We start from the raw sequence: 25,172 nt of genomic DNA, 5'->3' as shown, positions 1-25,172 counted from the left end.
TTGAAGAGCTTGAGAGAATATAAAATTCACGTGCAGATCTAAACACATAATATGCAACATCAAATGCTAAATTGAATGAAGTAGGACGAGAAGCACAGAGGATTTGGTGAAGATATAAAAAAAAGTAGGTGAGTAAATGTTACTTTCTAATAAATTCAAGCTGGAAAGTTAATATTTCTAAACAAAAACAATAGTAACGGATATTTTTATTTTTTTTGCGGATTCACCTTTAGATCATTCAAATCGGTTACAAATTAGAGCATAGGGGGAATGACATTTTTTGTTTATTTGATGAAAATAATCAACGTCAGGTATTTTCGAGAGAAGAATGGAGATTAAAGAAGGAAAGTAGCTTTGACAAGTTGCCCAGAATCAAAATATATGGTGAAATGAAACAGACCATTGATGGTTACATCTACCTCTGAAACCACAATAAATATATCTTTTGCTGTATATAACACTCTTCGCTTCCCTCACCACACTCCATAACACTGTTACCATCTCCGTCACATGGCTACCGCCTCCCACCCTCCCTCCGCCACGATTCAAATCGAACAACCGTCAAAACTGCCAGATTTTCAGGCTAGTGTCAAACTGAAGTACGTTAAATTAGGCTACCATTACTTGATTACCAATCTTTTCACTCTTTCTCTCCTTCCTCTCATTGTCGTCACCGCCGTCCACTCCACCCAACTGAATCTTGAAGATGTCAAGAACCTCTACGCTCACCTGCAATCCCACCTCTTCGCCGTCTTCGCCGTGATTTGTACGGCCGTGTTCGGGGTCACAACCTACCGTACGACCCGACCCACACCCGTTTATCTCGTTGAATATTCTTGCTACCGACCGCCGGACCACCTGAAAGTCCCATACCACGTGTTTATGGACCATTCGAAACTTCACGGCGCCTTCAATGAGTCGTCGCTTGAGTTTCAACGTAAGATTCTTGAACGTTCCGGTCTCGGAGAGGAAACTTACCTCCCGGCGGCGCTTCATGCCATCCCGGCTGTACCATCGATGGCAACTGCTAGAGAAGAAGCAGAGGAGGTGATGTTTGGAGCTCTTGACAATCTTTTCAATTCGACGAAAATTAATCCGAAAAACATCGGGATCTTGGTGGTTAATTGCAGTCTTTTCAATCCAACTCCGTCGCTAAGCTCCATGATCGTTCACAGATACAAACTCCGAGGAAACATTAAGACATTCAATCTGAGCGGGATGGGTTGCAGCGCCGGTGTGATCGCCGTTGATTTAGCAAAAGATATGCTACAAGTTCACCGGAATACCTACGCGGTGGTCGTCAGTACAGAGAATATCACCCAAAACTGGTACTTCGGTAATAAAAAGTCAATGCTGATCCCAAACTGTCTTTTCAGAGTTGGTTGCGCCGCCGTGCTTTTATCAAACAAGTCCGCCGATAAACGCCGGTCAAAATACAAACTCCTCCACGTCGTCCGTACCCACTACGGCTCCAACGACACTGCTTTCAAATGCGTTTACCAAGATCAAGACGACGCTGGAAACACCGGAGTATCGCTTTCCAAAGACTTAATGACGGTCGTCGGCGGCGCATTGAAGTCAAACATCACCACATTAGGCCCACTCGTACTTCCAATCAGCGAACAGCTTTTATTTTTCGTCAACCTCGTAGCCAGAAAACTCATAAACTCAAAAATCAAACCATATTTACCGGATTTTAAGCTGGCGTTTGATCATTTCTGCATCCACGCCGGCGGGAGAGCGGTGATCGACGAAATGGAGAAGAATTTGCAGCTGACGGAGGAGCACGTTGAAGCATCACGGATGACGTTGCACCGGTTCGGGAACACGTCATCAAGCTCGATTTGGTACGAATTGGCCTACACAGAAGCTAAAGGGAGAATTAAGAAAGGGAACCGGGTTTGGCAAATCGCCTTCGGAAGCGGCCTCAAATGCAACAGCGCCGTCTGGGTGGCTGTTCGAACCGTCGCACCATCGACTGATAATCCTTGGGAAGATTCCGTTGATAAGTACCCTGTGAAAATGGTATATTAATTTTATTTACTAGTTTCGTTAGAATTATTATATATGAAAAAAGAAATGGTGTGTTTAGGATGTCGTTGGGTAGAAGGTCTATTTTTATGTTTCGATTATTTTGCTAGGATTGGAGAAGCAGTGTGTCAAAGGGATTTATTGTAATTCAATATTTACTTAAAGTGATTGTTAACGAGTACCATATTTATGTAAAATAGTTTTATCGTACAGTACTAGAGTTGGTAGAGAGTTATTGACAAATGAATAGGGCTCATATGTTTTAGGTACCGACTAAAATTTAATTTACACGGAAATAACTTAATTCAGGTGACAATTTTGAAGTGTCCAAAAAACATAGTATCAAATGATATCATGTAATATAAACTAGAGGGGGAATAATGCACGCCTTTGACATTGTGTTTGTTTTTTTTCCCTTATTTGAAGTTGTACCAATTTGGAGAACATGGTATTATATTAATGAAAACAAAGTGACACATAATTACTATGAAACATAATCACAATTGAGTAACAAAATTCATTTTTTTTACTAAATTTTGTCAAAAGTTGCTATTTATGCTTAAGAAATATGAAGTTCATGGTAAAGTACATTGTTATTACCGGATATTTGCCTAAGAAACAATTGCAAGAACAATTAATTAAAAAAATAAAATTAATTAAATAATCATATACATGATATATTTGGCAACCCTAAACCAATTACACAACCGTCAATAATAGATAATAGTTACACAAGTTACCAGAGATCCCGATTGTTGAACGTCGTAGGGGAGGTAGAGGTGAAGGGGCAAGGGCAGCATTGTCATTTGACTCATACAAATCTTATGTCAACTTGTGTATAGCTTCATAAACGGGTGAGTTTGCATCTTTTCCTCCAATGTCACAAGAAAGGAGTATGGAGGCTGCAAAAGTAAAAATTGGTAAAGTACAGAAATACTCATATATGAAGTTTCATTAATGTTTAGAAATGATGAGTGAAAGAGTAAACCTGATTAAAAATTGGAACACACGATTTACCTTTCTAAGAATTGGGAAAAAATTATAACGAGTTCCAGTCCTTTGCAAACGTCATAGTGTCCTCGCCTGCATATAATATATATATTTTTAATTATATTACAATCTGGTTACCCAGAAGTAACTTGAAAATTTGTTTTATACAAATATATATATATATATATATATATATATATATATATATATATATATATATATATATATATATATATATATATATATATATATGTAACCTGTTTACCTACTCTTTTATGTAAATCCAATGATTTAATGATTTCATGTCTTGGGATCCAAAAGAAGTGACACAAACAAATATGAGTTAATGGTTAACTGCTTATCACAATAAAATAAAGTAGACAAACCACATGTAACATGAATTAGCATCACCTTATCGTTAAGGTTGGTAATTTCATCAATTACGCATAATAAATTTCATGTTAGAACTCTGCCAATCAATTTAAAATAATAAATCAGCATTTAAAAAAAATGATTCTTACTCCATCATCAACTGCAATTGGTCTTCCAATGCGATTCACCTCAGTTCCCGTCTCTTTAAAACCTTTATTTATCAAGGAAATAATTCTTAGTTTTTTTTTCTTTAATTACAGATTCCAAATGCTATTAATAAAATCATCCAAAAAAAATATTGATATTACAAGTCATTGCTTTTAAAGAAGAAAAGATCAAAATGACCTTACCTGTGAGAGAAGCTTTGGTAGATATTCTGAACCCATTTTACTCACCAGGTGTCCATAATCAGTACTTGTATAAAAATACTCCTGTTCCATTCAGTTTCTGATCTGTTCATAGTTCCCACCCATGGATGATTTAGACGATAAGCTTTGCCTTCAAGAACCTTTGAAAATGGCAAGAATGTAATTAATTTTTTAAAATATAAGACAAACTTTGTAAAAAAGCAAACACCACATACTTTGTACTCATCAAATACAGGGGAGTCTTCTCTATGTATAACTGAACATGAAAGAAGATTAGATACAATCCTTCCATCCATGATTGAATAGTGTAACAATGGGTAAAATCAAACCCTTGAATTGTATTGATATTAACATAACAATATATAAAGAGGATTACAACAATTACTCCTATGATAAAGGAGATAAACAAGTATACAGATAAATATAATAAATACTAGAAATTATCCTCTAATACCCCCCTTCAATCGAAAAGGTGGCGGACCAAGACGAAGCATTGCACGGAATTTCTCAAATAGTGCACGCGGAAGACTTTTTGTGAAGATATCTGCCACTTGAAGATTGGTTGGAACATACTTTGTGTATAATTTACCCGAGCTAACAAGCTCCCGAATAAAATGATAATCCAAGTCAATATGTTTGGCACGCTTGTGTGAAATTGGGTTCTGAGTCATAAATAGGGCACTTTTGTTATCACATAGAAGCGTTGGACGGTCCGGTGGTAAAGCATGCAATTCGCGAAGTAAATGTGTGATCCAAACAATTTCTGCAGCTGTGTTCGCCATTGCCCTATACTCGGATTCACAACTGGACCTGGAGACCGTTGGCTGTTTCTTGGCACTCCAGGAAACAAGATTTCCACCAAGGAACACTGAATAGCCATAAGTAGAGCGACGTGTTTCAAGACAACGAGCCCAATCAGCATCAGAGTAGCCTACGACAGAAGCTTTGTGAGGACGGCTATAAGTTAGACCAAAAGAAATGGTGCCTTTAACATACCGAAGTATTCTCTTAACAGCTTGGAAATGATCAATGGTTGGAGCATGAAGGAACTGAGAGACTTGTTTAACGGCATAAGATAAGTCCGGTCTAGTTATGGTTAAGTACTGAAGGGCGCCAACTAACGACCTATAGAGAGTAGGATCAGAATAGGGCAGGCCGCCCATTGTGAAGGATGCATGTGGAGCCAAAGGTGTACTGATAGGTTTGGAGTCCAAAAGCTCAGCACGGATGAGAATGTCTCGAGCATATTTTGTCTGTGAAAGGAAGAGACCGTTGTCCATGTAAGCAACTTCAAGACTGAGGAAGTAATTTAGTTCCCCAAGATCTTTTATGGCAAATTCGTGATTCAGACAAGAGATAAAGGTGGCAATGACAGATTCATTATTTCCCGTAAGAATGAGATCATCAACATAAACCAATAAGTACATAATGCATGAGTCTTTGAAAAAAATAAAGAGAGAAGTGTCTGCACGGCTACATATAAAACCATAAGAAATAAGAAAGGCGCTTAAGCGTTGAAACCATGCACGTGGTGCCTGCTTTAAGCCATATAATGCCTTGGATAATTTGCACACATGATTTGGAAACTGAGGGTTGATGAATCCCGGAGGTTGTTCCATGAAGACCGTCTCAGTCAAGTTACCATTTAAGAACGCGTTTTTAACATCTAGTTGATGCAGCTTCCAGTTATTCTAGATGGAAAGAGTAATGACAATTCGCACTGTGGATGCTTTGACAACCGGACTAAATGTGAGAGAGTAGTCGAGACACGGGATTTAAGTATATCCTTGGGCAACTAATCTGGCTTTGTAGCGTTCGATGGTTCCGTCTGAATGGTATTTGATGCGATAGACCCATTTGGACCCTACAATGTTGGTGAGACCAGGACGTGGTACTAAGGTCCACGTTTTATTTTGTTGCAAAGACTCAAATTCTTCATTCATGGCAGCCATCCATTTTGGATCTTTGGTTGCCGTTTTAAAACCTTTGGGTTCAATTGTCGATAGTAATGCAACATGAAGACAGTGAGTAGAGAGGGAGGCTAGATCAACCTGAAGTTTTGGTCGAAAAATACCAGCCTTGGACCTGGTAATCATTGGATGACTCGATACGGGAGGTTCAGGTGATGGCATAAGAGACGATGTGCGTGGGACTGGATGATCAGATGAAACAGGAGCCTGGTCAGCAGGAGTTGTAGTAGACGAAACAGTTGGAGAAGGATAAGTTGCATCCGTATGGACCTGTTCATTTAAAAGGTTGGCAGGGCGGTCTAGATGTTAGTCCAGTGGCTTGCAAAGAGCACAAGGTGCTGATTTTATAGTATGCTCAGGAGCTTTGAGAGGAGGAGTAAGATGAGGTGGCACATCAAGAGATGATGGAGACTGTGGAAGTTCTTCAAGAAAAGTAGTAAGAGTTAATTGAGATAAATTTGGTTCAAGAGATGTACCATGAAACGGGAACACTTGCTCATTAAATCGTGTATGTGGAGTGATGTAGACACGAGAAGATGCGGGATCAAGACACCTGTACCCTTTATGTTGCGGACTATAGCCAATAAATACGCATGGAATGCTTCGAGGTTCAAATTTTTGTTTGGAATAGTCACGCAAATAAGGGAATACCTGACATCCATATGTACGAAAGTTGGCATATTGTGGATCTCGATTGAAGATCAAGCGGAATGGTGATTGGTTTGCCAATAATGGAGTAGGTAAACGATTAATTATGAATGTAGCTGTGGTAAATGCATCAACCTAATAACATGCAGGAACTTTAGCATTAAACAACATTGCTAAGCCAGTTCCACAATATGCCTATGTTTTCGTTCCGCTCATCCATTTTGTTGAGATGTGTAAGGACACGAAAACCTATGAAGTGTGCCATTGTCTTCAAAAATTTTACGGACTGTGTGATTCACAAATTCCGTGCCACCATCGCTTTGAAACACCTTTATCTTTCTCGAGCATTGAGTTTGAACAAGATTAATAAAAGCAGGTAGGATCGAATAAAAACCCGTTTTGGTTTTAAATGGGTAGAACCACGTAAACCTGGAGTAATCGTCAATAAATGCAACATAATATCGATAACCATCTTTAGAACAAACGGGAGCTGGTCCCCATAAATCACAATGTATTATATCTAAAGAGTGAGATGAACGTTTGTAATTTAGATTAAAAGATAAATGTTGCCCTTTTGCAAGTTGACAAGCAGTGAAAACAGTTGGTTTTGGTAACAATGAAGTAATAGATAAAACACCTAACTTATTTAAAAGGGAAATAATATCAAAAGACACGTGGCCTAGACGAGCATGCCATAATTCATAAGAAGCTCGATTGGAAACTCTAGAGGTAGCAACCAAGGCTTTAGGTTCATCCTTCAACACATAAAGACCATTTTGACAGCTTCCTTTAGCAAGTACCAGTTTTGTTTTCCGATCCTGAATTTCAAAAAAAGGTTGAGAGAAAAGGACATCAACAGGATAGTCCTTGGTAAGCTTGCTGACAGATAATAAGTTTTTTGTGAGATTAGGAATGACAAGAACATCACTTAAAGGAATGATGTTTGAGATAATGGAAGAACCTGTATGAGTGATAGGAAGCTTTTTGCCATTTCCAAAGATTACTTCATTGTTACCTTGGTATGGTGCTGAGTGATGTAGGGTTTCACGATCTGGGGTCATATGAGCAGTGGCCCCGGAATCAACATGCCAATCAGGAGTGTTGGTGGTGACATGACATTGGGCATGGAAAGCCTTCGATAAAGATTCATCTGAGGAAGCAGCTTGACTGGCATAGGTGTGAAGATTTGGACAGGAAGACGCATAATGTCCATTGTTTCTGCAAAGTTGACAATGAGGAGGTCGTCTCCCTTGACCACGCCCCCTGCCACCTCGAGAGTTGTTCCCACGGTAAGAGGTGGAACGACCCCAACCAGGAGATGATTGGTGTTGTTGCACATGAAAAGCGGCCGGAGGAGTAGGAGCACCATGGATGGACTACAAAAATAACTCGTGACTTTCTGCTTGCGTAACAAGATCATGAAAGACGGGTGCTGGCTTTGTGGCTCGAATCGCTGTAGAGAATGTTTCATAGGATGGTCCTAAGCCACAAAGAAACCAGTGTAGTTTGTCGATTTCAACAACCGGGTGTCCAATCGCAGATAGTTGATCACAGATGGCCTTGAAACGACGACTATAATCAGGAACAGAAGATGTTCCTTTGGTCAACTGACGAAGAGAATCACGCAGGGATTGAATGCGTTCTACAGAGCAATTGCTATAAGCAGATTCAAGAGCTTGCCAGATTTGTCGAGCAGTGGAAAGACCCAATACTTTAGCCGTTGTTTCTTCGTGAGAGATGAATGCAAGAGAATAATGGCACGCTGATCTGCATCATTCCAGAGAGCAAGAGCAGGATTTGAAATAGTTTTATTTTCTTCAGTGATGGTAGGCGGCGGAGAAGAAGAAGTGTCGTCGATATGCCCTGATAGTTGTTGATAGGTGAAGATGGGAAGCATCTGGTTGCGCCAGAGAAGATAATTGCTGGATGAAAGCTTGATAGTCAGCATATGTAATAAAGTGTTCATGGAGAACGGGCCATCGGTGGATGAAGAGGAGGACGACGATGGAGCCAAAATAATATCCCAGGAAGAAATTAGAAATTGAAGGGGAGAGAAAGAAGGTGTGAACGGCTGATACCATGTAACAATGGGTAAAATCAAACCCTTGAATTGTATTGATATTAACATAACAATATATAAAGAGGATTACAACAATTACTCCTATGATAAAGGAGATAAACAAGTATACAGATAAATACAATAAATACTAAAAATTATCCTCTAATAAATAGTAACCCGTAAAAAAAATCAATAGTAAACTGAGACGATATGGAAATCGATGAATATTTAATTACTGATGTGAAATCGAAAAATTAGGGCTTACTTGTTCCGTGAAGATAGAATGACAAAAAGACGGCTGATAGGTTGCCTATTATATCCGGTCAAAATGGTCAATAAAGAAAAACGTCTAAAAATTCCATGATTTTATTGGAAAAAAATTTAAGTATATAATAGTGGATAAAAGATTAAACCACAAATTGACAAGAATTTTTAAATGCCTTTTTTCCGTGATTCTCCCAAAAATAACACAAAATGTACATAATATTTGATTATGTGTAAAGGGTATTTTTGGAAACCTACAACCATACGAGACATGAACCTTCCATAACAGCTAACATTCCGCCTTATCCTAGCTCTAAGTCTCTTTTCAAGCACAAGGTCAAAACCGTCATATAATCTCCATTGTTCATCTATTTCTTGTCTAGTGCTACTGATAACAATGTCAGAGGCATCAAGAGTATTCTCTTCACCTTCAATTCTTCTCATGATCTTATAAGTAGCATTGATTTCATCTTTTGTCAATCTCCCCTGTCTCCAAAGCTGCTCCAACTTATCTCTTCCAAGTGAATGACCGGTAAAAGGCATTGGAACATTTAGAGCACCTGACTGTCTGGCAGCTAAGTCACTAGCATCAGCATAATAACCATGAATGGTAACAGGCCATACAGGGTATCCACCACCAACTTGCTCACCCAAAACTTTGGACATTTGGATGACGTGTCCAAGTGCTCCATCAACAAATTCAGGGATGTGTGGTCATAGTAGCTCTTTAGGGACATATTTGTCTTTTTGACCAAATGGAATACGGATTATATGAACAGATACATCATTCATGTTTTCTCCTTTTTCCCCTTCTGATAAGTCTTCTGACATATCTTCTAACTGCTTCTCTGCGGCCTTTTTCACGTTCAATCTGGCGTCTAGCCAGTCTATGGTTTTCCTCATTCTGAAGCTGATGAACATAATGAAGATGTTATCAACGTTGGAAACAAAAAAGTATGAATGGTTTTTCAGTCTATAATTAATAAGTCAAAACCGGTTTACCTGGAAACTGGTTCGGTTCCAAACCAGTCCAACCCCAAAAAAATTCAAACTTATACAAACCGGTTCGGTTTTACCGAAACCGGTTTTTTCAAAACGGTTCATAACCGGTTCGATGCATATAAGGTTTTTTCCCTTTTTTGGGATAATAAGTGTAAAATAAGAATGTTTTTTTTTTGTTTAGATTGTATTGCTTTTTATTGTGTTTAACCAAAAAAATGAATTCACAGTAGGTTTTTTTTGGGGGGAAGGAATTGGGAATATATGGGTATCTCCATAGATAGTGATGGTGCTGGAGTTTTTTCACCTGCTGGGCAAACCAATCAACATTTAATCAAACTTACCATCCCTAAAATTAAGAACCACAGCAGTAAAATATTGGTCCCCAATTGAGAATTGAGTAGAGAAAAAGAAAAACAAAACTTTAAGCTGATCCTTCCGATATTAGTGAAAATAAGGTTGACAAATTGGGTTGATATTTGTGCTGCTATGAGCCAGTTGACTTCAACTTCACTGTAGCGATGAACCGAGGAAGCGGTAAAATCAATTTAAAAAAACCTTTGCTATAAAAATGAAGAAAAATAAACAAAATACCTACTTCCTTCCATTCATGACCGAATGAATCCTCTACATCCTTCAATCTTCAATCTATGGTTGAATGACAACACATATGTTGAAATCAATCTACAAAAAAAATACAAAGTTGAAACAATAAAGGGTCGTTATTCACAACTTTTGAACAATCATCAGGGCTCTCATTTAACAAAGCCTTTCGTTTAGATCTGTCCATGTATATATGTATTCTTGCCTGATTTATCATATTAGAAAGAAGGAACACTTCGATCTTTGTATGTTATAAAAGGGAATAAAAAGAACTGACTTCTCTGCTGCAACTAACCTCATGTTCAACAACCGAGTTTTCTGTTGCAACTGACCTCATGTTCAACAGCCTCACTAATATGCAAAGCTAGCTGAACCACCTTAGCACCACCCTAACATGCACCAGTCATCAAATCATCAACATACCCATTAAGCTGTGCGTTGCAATTATTAACATCATATAATAAGGTAACTGGTTGAAGTATGGAGCATTAGCCCCTCGATCCTACCTTCCTGCATGAATTGTGCTCTAAATATAAGAATGATAAATACATGACCGACCAGATGCGTTTCTCGTCAAAGCGTCGTCACAATTTTTTTTCCAGCAACAACACTCTTCAACTTTGAAACTGATATTAATGGCGTGCCAAATGAAATACAGTTTGAAGTAACAAAACCATACCTTTAATGGATTGGAAGTATCTAGAAGGCGAGAAAATTGCCGACATGAGAATGTATAAGAGGAATTACAACACATACCTAAAGAAGAAACAGAGACCGCCAAGAGCAGACGAAGATAGATGCGGAGGCAAAATAGAAACGCAAATAAGTAGTAGAAGTCGACCTCATCGTTCGATTGGAATGCAACAATGGGAATAGAGCGGAGGAGTTATCAAGTGAAGAAATCCGATAAGCACGACGAATATATTCAAAGATGCAGTCAATGGCGGTGGAAAGTCATATTGGAGGGCTGCACAATCAAAACAAATAAAGAAGAAAATATAAGAATCGGAAAAGAAAAGCTTTGTGGCAAATGTTTAAAATCCAAAAAAATTTGTGGTAAAAATCTAAATCCTAAAAGATTCCTGTTCACAAAATTTTTAACAATTAATAGTATATATAATATATAATATTCAGTTGAATACAAATGCTCAAATAATAGGATGACAAAGACAATCATAAAGAAGTGTAGAGCGATGGAACCATAACTACCCAACCAAAAGCAATGTCTACTTGTGTCATTGAAACGAAAGGGTTTCTAGCTCAGCGGTATTCGGTATTGTTCTTTCTTTTTTAGGTTGACGCCTTGAGGGTTTAAGTCTGTCGTAGACATAAATGGATTTAAGATGTAGTTTAGAAGTAAGATTAAAAAAAAAAAAAAAAAAAAAAAAAAAAGCCCCTGCCATTGAAATCTATCCAAAAACTTAAAAATATATTTTTTGCTTTTGTAGGGGTTTTTTTTTCTACTATAATTTACTAACTTATAGAATCAAAAACGCAAAATATATTTTGATATTTGTAAAAAAAATTGTTAACCATTTGTCCATTTCACAATACAATTCATAATTGATTTTTTTTTTTATAATAGATTATAAGTGTGTGCATCAATAATTTTAAATGGTGTTAGTCATAAAATATAATATTATTTCAAAAGAAGCTTTCAAAGCCTAATAAAAAATAATTATGTGGTTGTAAAACACTGAGTTTTGGTTAGAAAATGCTTAGACTTACACTAATGGTATAAGCATGGGGGCGTTGAGTTGTCGACAAAATACTTGTCTATAATATATATATATATATATATATATATATATATATATATATATATATATATATATATATATATATATATATATATAGTTCAGGTTCATTTGAGACCATTTTAATTTTGTAAGAGCGTGAGACCAAATCTAAAAATAATTTTAAAATGCAAAATAAATGGAAAAATCCAAAAATTCTTTTTTTAAATATTATTTTCGGAACTTGAATTAACTAAAAAATAAAAAAAATTCCGTTTTTTTTTAAATACGTGAAATATTCTAATAGAATATTACACAGACATATTCTAAAAAATAATTTTAAAATGCAGAATAAATGGAAAAATCTAAAAAAAAAATTAAATATTATTTTCGGAACTTGAATTAACTAAAAAAAATAAAAATAAATTCCATTTTTTTTGAAAAATACGTGAAATATTCTAATAGAATATTACACTGACATATTCTAAAAAATAATTTTAAAATGCAGAATAAATGAAAAAATCAAAAAATTCTTTTTTTAAATATTATTTTCGGAACTTGAATTAACTATAAAAAATAAAAATAAATAAAAATAAATTCCATTTTTTTGAAAAATACGTGAAATATTCTAATAGAATATTACACTGTACATATTCTAAAAAATAATTTTAAAATGCAAAATAAATGGAAAAATCCAAAAAAAAAATTTAAATATTATTTTCGGAACTTGAATTAACTAAAAGAAATTAAAAAAAATAATAAAAAATAAAAAAATGCGTCCCACGGTCTCACAAAATATAGGTTGTCTCAAATGAACCTAACCATATATATATATATATATATATATATATATATATATATATATATATATATATATATATATATATATATATATAATAACGATAAATACCTTTTTTATTGTAGCTCGTCCTGAACCTTTGAGAATATTTAATTGTTGAGTACCAGTCATGTATAATTTTATTAACATGTGTAGTTTATTTCTCAATTCAATTATACTATGTATAAATTTGTAGTTTTACATTGAATGATATAGACAATCGATATTTTTTCTTTGATTATATAGTATCAGATATCAGGGCCGGCTCAACCAGTTTGGGGGCTCTAAACGACCAAAAGTTTGGGGCCCTTTGACATTTACTATACTTAATGTTATAAACCCTCATCTTTTATCCGAGCTTGGGACCGACAATAATAAACTAAAAATTTTACAAATGGCGGAGTTAAATTTTTTTTATGCATATGTTTTTGTGAATATATTTTATGACATAAAACTAGTTTTTCTAGCTTTTTTAGATGCAAATTTTTTAATAAAAATTTCATAATCAATTTTTTTTACTAAATGTTTTTCAATTGACAAAATAGATAATCCAGTTAATCTTTCTTGTGACATTGTAGATCTTAAATAATTTTTTAATAGTTTTAATTTAGAAAAACTTCTTTCTGCAGAGGCAACGGTTACAAAAATAGTTAAAATAATCCTATAGGCAACATATCCATTTGGAAAAGAACTAAACTTTTTAATGTAATTAAGTATATTAATAATTGTATCACGTTCTAAATATACAATATGTCTTAAAAGTTTTAGTTCATAAAATAAATATAAACCATCAATATCTAAGCTATCATCATGCTTTAAAGATTTTTCAAGATTTAAACAATGTTCTTTTAAAGTATTTTCATCAAATGATTTTAATTTTTTTTTATACTAAATAGAAAACCAAAAATATTTTTGAACTCGTTAAATTGCTCAAATCTACTTTTAAGTGAAGTAATGACTTTATCTACAACATATAAAATGTAATCAGTTTTAAATAACTGAACATGAGTTTTAATAGTTTCATTAGCAACATTTTCATCATATCGTCTATTTATTTGAATGCTACGTTTTTCACGAAATTTAGGTTTTACATTCATTTCTAAAACCAATTCTTTTGCATAATCTAAAGCGTTTTCAAATCCGTTTTCTCTATATTATTCAAAGAAACACAAAAATCCGTTTAGTTGATCTATAGCATCATCGATACACATATCATTTGATTGCAAACTTTTATTAAGAGTGTTAATAGCAAACTAAACATCATACCAAATAATCATTCCTAGTAAAAATTCATAGTTTTGAAGTTCATATGTAGCTAAACATTTAGCTTCACTTTTAATTTTTGGATCTCAACAACTTTTGGATAATTGTAAAAGTGCTTTTCTTAATTGTGGTGCTTGAAATCTAATTGATTTTACACTTTCTACCCTACTTTCCCAACGAGTTTGTGAAAATGATTTAAGTGTTAGGTTTGATATATGTAACACTCATAAAATTTACGCCAATTTAAAACATTTTAATCCATTCAAAAACCATTAAATTATTACAACTTGTTTTCAAAATAGTTTAAACATCAGAGTATCCCTAGAATCAAATCACAAAATCATGAAATATGAGGAGCGGTACGATCAAGCTTTGGCCATGCCACGATCTCATGATGTACCTAAAACAATAAACTGAAACTGTAAGCCCGAAAGCTTAGTGAGTTCCCCCAAAATACCCATACACACATAACTATACACATACAACAATGAACATCATACTATGGGTCCAATCAACGATCCGGTTGGAATACCACTGGCCCTCAACCTTCGGGTTGGAATGCCAACATACTACGAGTCCAATCATCCTACCAGGATGGAATACTCTCAGCCCACAACCATCGGGTTGGAATGCCCAGACATCTACACATACAACAACTACTACTATGGGTTCAATCATCCCTCAGGATGGAATACCCCAAGCCCTCAACCATCAGGTTGGAATGCCAACCTACTATGAGTCCAATCATCCTACCGGGATGGAATACTCCTGGCCCACAACCATCGGGTTGGAATGCCCTACCTACTATGAGTCCAATCATCCTACCGGGATGGGATACTCCTGGCCCACAACCATCGGGTTGGAATGCCCTACCTACTATGAGTCCAATCATCCTACCGGGATGGGATACTCCCGGCCCACAACCATCGGGTTGGAATGCCTACACACTAACCAACATGTGCACCTATCAGATAATCATATAACAGTCTACAGAAACACATACTAGGGCCCTATCATCCTACCAGGATGGAATACCGTCTACTACTGCTCAAACATGCACACGTATAACAGGTAATCTCCTACAAGCATACAAACATTCAGACCAACTACAGGCCACTAAGCATAGCCACATCCAATCTACCAGGATACCAATCTAACCAACAATGCTAACACATAATCATCCTTTCTACCAGAATGCCAACTAACATATCACAGCAGTAACTATCTCAAATAACGAATCAAAGGGCCAGCCTTGGTGCCTTAGACCATTGGGTATAGTGAGGATAACTCACCTTGCAACTGTCGAACCGAACCACGAAAGCACAATCCCGAAGCAGACTCCAACACCTATAGCCATCAATGGTCCATCGACATAAATATCCAAATTACCATAATACTATTTAAGGTCAAACGGGTCAAAGTCAAAGTCCTGGTCAAATTTAACCTTCTTGATTGACCCTACTCGCCGAGTCAATCCATTGACTTGCCGAGTTCTTAAACTCAGAAGGCTTTCGTATCACGACTCGACTCACTGAGTCACCCCATGACTCATCGAGTCCATAAATCTCCGAGTCCTATCCTGTACAACTCACTGAGTCACCACTCAACTCACTGATCCAAATCTTAACCATAAGAGGTTGGGGGGTTTCTGCACCATAACTCGCCGAGTCCAAGAACAGACTCGCCGAGTTGTTCATCCAACTCGTCGAGTCCATCCCATCATCATATGACTCGCCGAGTCAACCCATGCGACTCGTCGAGTCTCATCAGTCCTTCATCTATATAGTCACTTTTGAGCCATGCAGAGGCTCCATACTGTAAATCCATCCTCATAGGGCATGATTCTTACGTAAAGCTGCCAACTTTACGTGAGTACAAGGTGGTATTGGCCCAAAACAAGCTAGGGCGAGGATTTAAGGCAAGAATGCTTCACAACCAAAGCAAGGGCTGATGCTTTATGATTTTCTGGACCAAGGCAAGTCTAGATCTGAAGTTGTAACCTCATATCTAGACCCATAACCCGAAATGGATCTTAAACATACTCAAATGGCCCAAAATCCATCCATAAGTAGATCTGGAAAGGAAGGGATCAAGGTAACAACTTGTTACCTCAAAAATGTGCCCAAACTTGTGACATCCCCAATTTCACGACCAGAAAAGACCGATTTATTTATGCTTTGTTTTTAAAATCAGAGTAATCTTTTATAGAAAGCAGTTGTGGAATTTGTTCCCCAAACAAAATATGATAAAACTTTATCAAAACATTTCTCAAAGAGAAAGTACTTTTCATTAAATAATAAAATATCGGGATGTCATGTTCCGATACAGACCAAAAGCATAAACAGTATAAAATAGACCTTACAACAATTATTTATAACTACTGATATATAATCCAAAATCTCTCGTCAAGTCCACCAACTTATACTCTTGTGCCATTACCTTTAATGCAAAGAAAACTGAGTGGGTTAGGCTTGGGAGCCTGGTGAGCGTATAGGGTTTTCAACCCACAATAATATAATTATTATATTTAATTATCAAACAATCAACCCAATTACCCATCCCCATTATCTTCTTTATTTCTTAAGGTTTTACCCAAAGAACCAATTATCCTTCATTCATTCATTCCTAAGGATTTACCTAAGGAATTGGCACGAAGTCTATTGCTGCCAAAGTTTATCTATCCGGCGCTAACTCCATAGTCACCAAGGTTCACTTAACAGACGCTAACTCCATAGTCACCAAGGTTTATCTATATGGTACTAAATCCATAGCTACCAAGGTTTATCTATACGGTACTAAATCCATAGCTACCAAGGTTCTTCTATACGGTACTAAATCCATAGCTACCAAGGTTCTTCTGTACGGTACTAAATCCATAGCTACCAAGGTTCTTTGTTAGGCACTAAGACAATAGCTGCCAGGGTTCTTTGTTAGTCATTAAGACAATAGCTGCCAGGGTTCTTTGTTAGGCACTAAGACAATAGCTGCCAAGGTTCTTTGTTAGGCACTAAGACAATAGCTGTCAGGGTTCTTTGTTAGGCACTAAGACAATAGCTGTCAGGGTTCTTTGTTAGGCACTAAGACAATAGTTATCAAGGTTCTTTATTAGGCACTAAGACAATAGCTGCCAAGGTTCACTCATACCATCTTTCATCACACACCAACTATATCATCTACCCATGTTCTACCCAACATATTTGTAGATATAAATACATATAGAGTTTAACTCATTTAAAAACTATATAAAACATCCATACCACACTCATCTCCAATAAACAACAATATATAAACACATAACATGTATTTCATAGCAAATACTTCATATTTATGTGTTAGAAGAAAGTAACTACACACTCACTTGATCAGAAGATGATCGGACAGCACTACAGCTTGTAGAAGTAGTATTCTTCGGTGAAACCAGGATATCTTCACACATCGGGTTTCTCGCGGACAGAGCTTCGGCTCGGAAACTCTTTTCTTCTCGGGATCTTCGGAGCGTCGGGACTCACTTCGGGTCTCGAGATGATATCGGGGCTTCGGGGGTATTTCTTTGCATGTAAATCTATGCAATACGAGTGAGAGATGAGAGAATGAGCAACCAAACTCGGCTGGCCCTTGATTTCTATTTATAGGGCAAATTTCTCATTTTCCACGTCGTGGACACTTATTCCACGTTGTGGGCTTGGTCGTCATTGCATGCGTCATCGTCCACTTGCTCTGTAGGATCCAGAAGGTGTCAGAAGCCATGCCACATCGTGGTCTCTGACAGTTTTGGGTTTCTCGCCCCGAACTTCAGAAATTCATAACTTTCGCATACGAACTCCATTTTCGGCATTCTCTATATAGACGCGTAGGTAAGAACAAGATCTACAACTTTCACTTAGTCTCCATCGGCTAATTTTGACTTTATTTTTATTATATTATTTTTAGTAGGCCGAGACTAAAAACTTCGTTATAAACTCATAACTCCTTCGTATGACGTCCGTTTTCGTCTGTCTTTCCGTCGTTGCATTACTATCGATGAGATTTTCAATTCTCATTTAGATTGTTTCGGCTAAATATCGCTCAATCTTATATTCGAACTTCGGGTTGTATACTGCTAAGCCGAAACTTCGAAAAATCATAACTTCCTCATACGAAGTCAGATTTAGACGTTCTTTTTATGCATGCTCGCGGTTTAACGTATTCTATGACTTTCATTTATATTGCTAAGGCCAAATATTTCTCTAACGTAAATTCACTATTTACGTCACGCTGTGTCGTGCCGGCTCTTTCACAAAACTTCGACAGGTCATAACTTCTTCGTTATAACTCGGATTTCGGCGTTCTTTATATGTACGTAATCCTTGTAACATATACTATAACTTAGTTAAGATTAATACTTCTAAATAATCTTCCATAAAAAAGTCAGTTTTGATGCTTATTGTCTCTAAATTGACTTGCCCGGATCTACAGCCGTTACAATTATCTCCCCCTTAGGATGATTACGTCCCGGAATCATCAACGAAATAGGGCTTGTATAATGATTCCATATGTTATCTCTCCATCCTAAGTAATAATCATGATGCTTAATCTTGCATTTGCTCTTCGTACTATGTTGGACATTCAATCGTAACCTTCGAGTTAGAAAATAAATCCTTATTGAGGACTCCTTCTTCTTAGGATAAGTACTTTCCTTTATCTATTGTAACAGATCGATGGGTCATGTTCTAATGACCTCTCATCGTATGAAGCAACGTTTTGAATCAAGTCTCTTAGAGTCATATTCCAGAATGGAATATACCTTCCTTCATATTCTAATGTCATATAATCATATTTTTTATTGTAGCATTTCTAGCTACAAGCTTCCTTAACAACGAGTGCAATGCTATCGATCGCATTGATTTCAATCTTCTGACTTAGGTCAGATGTTACATCGAACTTGGTTCTATGAACCACGGTACAAACTCATCGTAGTCGGACTCAATTTGATATGACCACTAGGGTTAGAATATCAATCATCTTCTTAGTCATTACCTAGACAAAGGTAACGACATACTTGAATAAAAACGGAATCAACCACTAACTTCTTGGTAACCTTGTGACTTTCCCTGATCCAAGCGTGAGACTTGTGCTTCCAGTAGTATAGATCTCTACTACTATTCACACCTACTCATACTCGTCCCAAGTATTGTCTCACAGTCCCCAAGTCCTAAAATCACCAAACAATTTAACACATACTAATGTGTCCAATTAATCATACAAAATTTCCTAAACTCTACTAGGACTTCTTCCATGCGTATCTTCACTCATCAATTCTACTTCAACTCGGTTGGTGATGGAAATTCCAGACGATGGGACAACTTCAAGAATTACACCAAATGTTCCATCATCTTGCCAATCGAAGGTGTACTTTAGATGTATCGTACTCCTCTAAACGTTCCGTTATTTTATCAGACATATTCTAAAGGCAAGATACCACTCTTACGATATCTTCCGATAGTTGTCATTCACTATCATAAGCCTTTCATTTCCTCCATTTACTCAATTCTCTACGAGTCTTCACCATAACGTTTGGTACACACAAGCAGACGCTCGATGTACTTAGGCGAGAATTTTAAGATAAGAAAGCTTTATTTACGATAGATGTATAAATCTCCTTATCACTTCAAAACGTTTACATGCTAGTTCTAATATCGTACTCATACGCTTAGAATCCTACACACATAAGGTTTCCAGATCTGGTCGGCAACAGGCCATGGATCCGAACAAATAATAGCATTGATATAGCTATCACACAAAACATTTAGCACATAAAAGCATTTTAGGCATAATTCCTAAAATAAACTAGTGCTTGTGTTAATTTAGGTGTACTACCTAACATATTTTAGACACACTCCTCACGATTATTACTTAGAATTCTAATTTTAAGTCTAGATATTTCCTACAAATTCCTAGTTCACTTAGACTAATGCTCTGATACCAACTGTGACATCCTTAATTTCACGGCCAGAAAAGACCGATTTATTTATGCTTTGTTTTTAAAATCAGAGTAATCTTTTACAGAAAGCAGTTGCGGAATTTGTTCCCCAAACAAAATATGATAAAACTTTATCAAAACATTTCTCAAAGAGAAAGTACTTTTCATTAAATAATAAAATATCAGGATGTCATATTCCGATACAGACCAAAAGCATAAACAGTATAAAATAGACCTTACAACAGTTATTTATAACTATTGATCTATAATCCAAAATCTCTCATCAAGTCCACCAACTTATACTCTTCTGCCATTACCTTTAATGCAAAGAAAACTGAGTGGGTTAGGCTTGGGAGCCTGGTGAGCGTATAGGGTTTTCAACCCATAATAATATAATTATTATATTTAATCATCAAGCAATCAACCCAATTACCCATCCCCATTATCTTCTTTATTTCTTAAGGTTTTACCCAAAGAACCAATTATCCTTCATTCATTCATTCCTAAGGATTTACCTAAGGAATTGGCATGAAGTCCATTGCTGCCAAAGTTTATCTATCCGGTACTAAATCCATAGCTATCAGGCGCTAACTCCATAGTCACCAAGGTTCACTTAACATTCGCTAACTCCATAGTCACCAAGGTTTATCTATACGGTACTAAATCCATAGCTACCAAGGTTCATCTAAATGGTACTAAATCCATAGCTACCAAGGTTCTTCTATACGGTACTAAATCCATAGCTACCAAGGTTCTTTGTTAGGCACTAAGACAATAGCTGCCAGGGTTCTTTGTTAGTCATTCAGACAATAGCTGCCAGGGTTCTTTGTTAGGCACTAAGACAATAACTGCCAGGGTTCTTTGTTAGGCACTAAGACAATAGCTGTCAGGGTTCCTTGTTAGGCACTAAGACAATAGCTGCCAGGGTTCTTTGTTAGGCACTAAGACAATAGCTGCCAGGGTTCTTTGTTAGGCACTAAGACAATAGTTATCAAGGTTCTTTATTAGGCACTAAGACAATAGCTGCCAAGGTTCACTCATACCATCTTTCATCACACACCAACTATATCATCTACCCATGTTCTACCCAACATATTTGTAGATATAAATACATATAGAGTTTAACTCATTTAAAAACTATATAAAACATCCATACCACACTCATCTCCAATAAACAACAATATATAAACACATAACATGTATTTCATAGCAAATACTTCATATTTATGTGTTAGAAGAAAGTAACTACACACTCACTTGATCAGAAGATGATCGGACAACACTACGGCTTGTAGAAGTAGTATTCTTCGGTGAAACCGGGATATCTTCACACATCGGGTTTCTCGCGGACAGAGCTTCGGGACTCACTTTGGGTCTCGGGATGATATCGGGGCTTCGGGGGCATTTATTTGCTCATAAATCGATGTAACACGGTGAGGGATGAGGGAATGAGCAACCAAACTCGGCTGGCCCTTGATTTCTATTTATAGGGCAAATTTCTGATTTTCCACCTCGTGGGCACTTCTTCCACGTCGTGGGCTTGGTCGTCATTGGATGCGTCATCGTCCACTTGCTCTGCAGGATCCAGAAGGCGTCAGAAGCCATGCCACATCATGGGCACTGTTTCCACGTCGTGGTCTCTGATAGTTTTGGGGTTTCGCGCCCCGAACTTCAGAAATTCATAACTTTCGCATACGAACTACGTTTTCGACGTTCTTTATATAGACGCGTAGGTAAGAACACGATCTACAACTTTCACTTAGACTCCGTCGGCTAATTTTGATTTTACTTTTATTATATTATTTTTAGTAGGCCGAGACTAAAAACTCCGTTATAAACTCATAACTCCTTCGTATGACGTCCGTTTTCGTCTGTCTTTCCGTCATTGCACTACTATCGATGAGATCTTAAATTCTCATTTAGATTCTTTCGGCTAAATATCGCTCGATCTCATATTCGAACTTCGGGCTGTACACTGCTAACCCAAAATTTCGAAAAATCATAACTTCCTCATACGAAGTCAGATTTAGACGTTCTTTTTATGCACGCTCGCGGTTTAATATATTCTATGACTTTCATTTAGATTGCTAAGGCCAAATATCGCTCTAACTTAAATTCACTATTTACGTCACGCTGTTTCGTGCCGGTTCTTTCGCGAAACTTTGACAGGTCATAACTTCTTCATTATAACTCGGATTTCGGCGTTCTTTATATGTACGGAATCCTTGTAACATATACTATAACTTAGTTAAGATTAATACTTCTAAATAATCTTCCATCAAAAGGTCATTTTTGATGCTTATTGTCTCTAAATTGACTTGCCTGGATCTACAGGCGTTACAAAACTAAAGTAGATTTTGGATCTATACGAGTCCCTTGATGCTATACACTTGATTTACAAGCCTCCTTTGCTAGAATCTCCTTCCAAAGCTTCCAAGTTCACTCCAAATTCTCACACACGATTTTAGGGTTTTCTGACTCTCAAGGGGTGCCAAAGAGGCTGAGGTGAGGACTTAAGGTCCTTTAAATAGGGTGCAAACCCAAAGATTAGGGTTTTCTCTTCCCAGAACCAACTCGTCGAGTCTAACCGCCGACTCGGCGAGTTGGTCACTTAACTCGTGACCAGAACCCACTCTGACTCGACAAGTAATCACACCTACTCGTCGAGTAGCTTCCTCAATTTACACTTTAAGCCCTTATATCATATTTTTGAAATTTGGGATGTTACAACTCTCCCCCACTTAAATTAGGCTTCGTCCTCGAAGCCTACTACATCACACAATTTTGGATAACACCCCTAAACTGCAGACTCTGATTTCCCAATCAAATCAGGTCCTTCCAGACGCTACTACCGTACCCCTTTAAATTAGCTTCTTCTTATGAAGTATCCTGCCAATACTCCAAGCCGACCGTCGGCCTTTTCTACTTAATGACAACACACATCAACCAAGTATCACCAGATGATACTGTCACCTTCCTATCATGATACTTAATTCATTGGGCCCTCTCGCAGTGCCAAATTATCCTTCCCTTTCCAAACTAGCGATAACCTGAGTAACTCGCAATATTGGAACTCATCACGTCCCCTTCTTGAATCAATTCCCTTTTCGCGCTGACAAGATGATGCATCCTTCAGCTTCTAGCAACTCCCATGAATTAACTAGCTATATCACACAACCATTCGTATCTGGCCCAATCAGCCTCGGGCTGGAATACTAGGTGCGCCTATAACGGGTCCAGTCATCCTAAGGATGGTATACCCTCGCATTCTCATGCATGTTTGGCTCAATCAACCCTTGGGTTGGAATACCAAACACACCAAGTCCAATCAATCATAGGGTTCGGTCATCCTCGTGATGGAATACCCTAGATTGGAATACCACTACTTACATGACCCAAGCCTACAACCATACCTGGAACTCAAGGGTCATACCTTGCAGCTCCCTTAAACTTCTCTGATTCGACATAACCGAGTACGACTCGTCGAACCTTAACAATGCGTCTACTCCAACACTGCCACAGTAGGAACATATCCATCACGATCTCTATGCCCACGACCTATTACTGGAATACCCTCACATGGTTCTCAACACAGGTCTAGATTGCTACTTGTAACAGCCCGGAACCCCAGGTGTTATTTATTCATATATTTTTGGTGTTTTGTAAGGGGACTCGGCGAGTTGGAGCTCAAACTCGCCGAGTAGGATCGCGGTTTTGGACGCGGGTTCGCGCCGGGACTCGGCGAGTCCTAGGAATGGACTCGGCGAGTCCATGCTGTTTAATGAAACCCTAATTTCCCGGTCCTAAGCCCTATTTAAGGGACCTGATGGCCTTCATTGCGGCTACCTTCGACCTTAGGAGCACCAGAGCAGCTGAGAGTTCTTGTGAGTGAGATAAGAGGCCATTATTCACCATTTTAGTGTGTATTTGCAAGAAAGGAAGAGGAAAGCCAAGCTAAGAGAGTTGGGGAGCTTAGATCTACTCCCATTTCAACAGAGGAAGCTAATTGAGGTAACATTCAGAGCTTATTCTCGTGTTTTTCTTGATATGGCCAAATCTAGGGTTTCTTCATGCCTTGTTTGCCTTGTATTTGTAGTATGAGAGGTCCCATGGAGAAATGGTACCTAGATCTGGACCTTAGTAGGTCCAGAGAGTCCCAAATGCCATGCTTTATGCCTTTCCTTTTGAGTTGGAGACTTAGGTTTCCATTTTAGATGTCATTTCATCAAAAGAAGCCTTGTAGGCGTTGCTTGGTAGCCAAGATTGAGACTTTACGTGATGAATGTGCTTGGGAGGGCTAGATCTATGAGTTGTTGGAGCGGATCTGACCTCAGAAGCGAGATTGAGTCAATGCATGGCATGGACTCGCCGAGTCCGAAGAACAGACTCGGCGAGTAGCATGAAGATTGTCCTAACCACTCAGCGAGTGGTCTTACCGAGTTAAGGGATGACTCAGTGAGTCAGGGAGAATTAGAGAGGGTTGACAGGTGGACTGAGTCAAGCTGGAACTCGCCGAGTTGTTCTTGAGACTCGGCGAGTTGAGTCGTGGTGGCCCCGCGATTATGCCAGGTGAAACTCGTCGAGTCAGAGAAATACTCGACGTGTCAAGAGAGGATCCAAGGGAGTCAGTGGACACGTGTAGACTCGCCGAGTCGCCCTAGTGCACTCGCCGAGTCCGGTCAAAGTTGACCATTGACTTTTGTTGACTTTTAGGGTTTGGTCAGCGATGTGGCCTTTGGGCCAAGAGAGGGGTAAAATGGTCTTTTACCCTTAAGAGGGTGTCAAGAGAGGGTTGATCCTAGACTCGAGAGTTATATTCACGAGAGTATTTGCCTTATGTGTTAGGCGGTGGCAAGTTCGAGATTCAAGTGTGGGGATATCTTCTTTCTGCTTGCCGGGTGAGTCTTCTCACTATACTTTACCTTGAGTAGGTAACCAGAGTTATGTGACAGAGTATTTGTATGCTATGTGTTGTACTACATTATTTCTATGTGATTTATGCTGTGCATGTTTACAGAGTTAGAACCGGAAGGTTCACAGAGTTAGAACCAGAGGGTTCATAGAGTAGGGTC

At 37.7% G+C, this 25,172-nt stretch overlaps 1 long non-coding RNA gene and 1 pseudogene across 1 annotated transcript; one reads left to right on the top strand and one right to left on the bottom strand.

Moving 5' to 3' along the window:
• The first annotated feature begins 234 nt into the window (after positions 1 to 234).
• On the top strand, positions 235 to 2,212 carry LOC145054156 (3-ketoacyl-CoA synthase 4 pseudogene; annotated as a pseudogene).
• Positions 2,213 to 3,743: 1,531 nt separating this feature from the next.
• On the bottom strand, positions 3,744 to 4,061 carry LOC145051593 (uncharacterized). The gene is made up of 2 exons (XR_013683718.1): positions 3,977 to 4,061; positions 3,744 to 3,901 (listed from the first exon to the last, which is right to left on the bottom strand). It is a non-coding gene; the product is annotated as an uncharacterized LOC145051593 (long non-coding RNA).
• Between the last annotated feature and the right edge of the window lie 21,111 nt (positions 4,062 to 25,172).

The sequence above is a fragment of the Lactuca serriola genome, chromosome 5, assembly GCF_051521515.1.
Source record: "Lactuca serriola cultivar US96UC23 chromosome 5, Lser_US96UC23_V15, whole genome shotgun sequence".
Classification (NCBI taxonomy): domain Eukaryota; kingdom Viridiplantae; phylum Streptophyta; class Magnoliopsida; order Asterales; family Asteraceae; genus Lactuca; species Lactuca serriola.
This window is presented reverse-complemented; position numbering and strand designations above follow the sequence as displayed.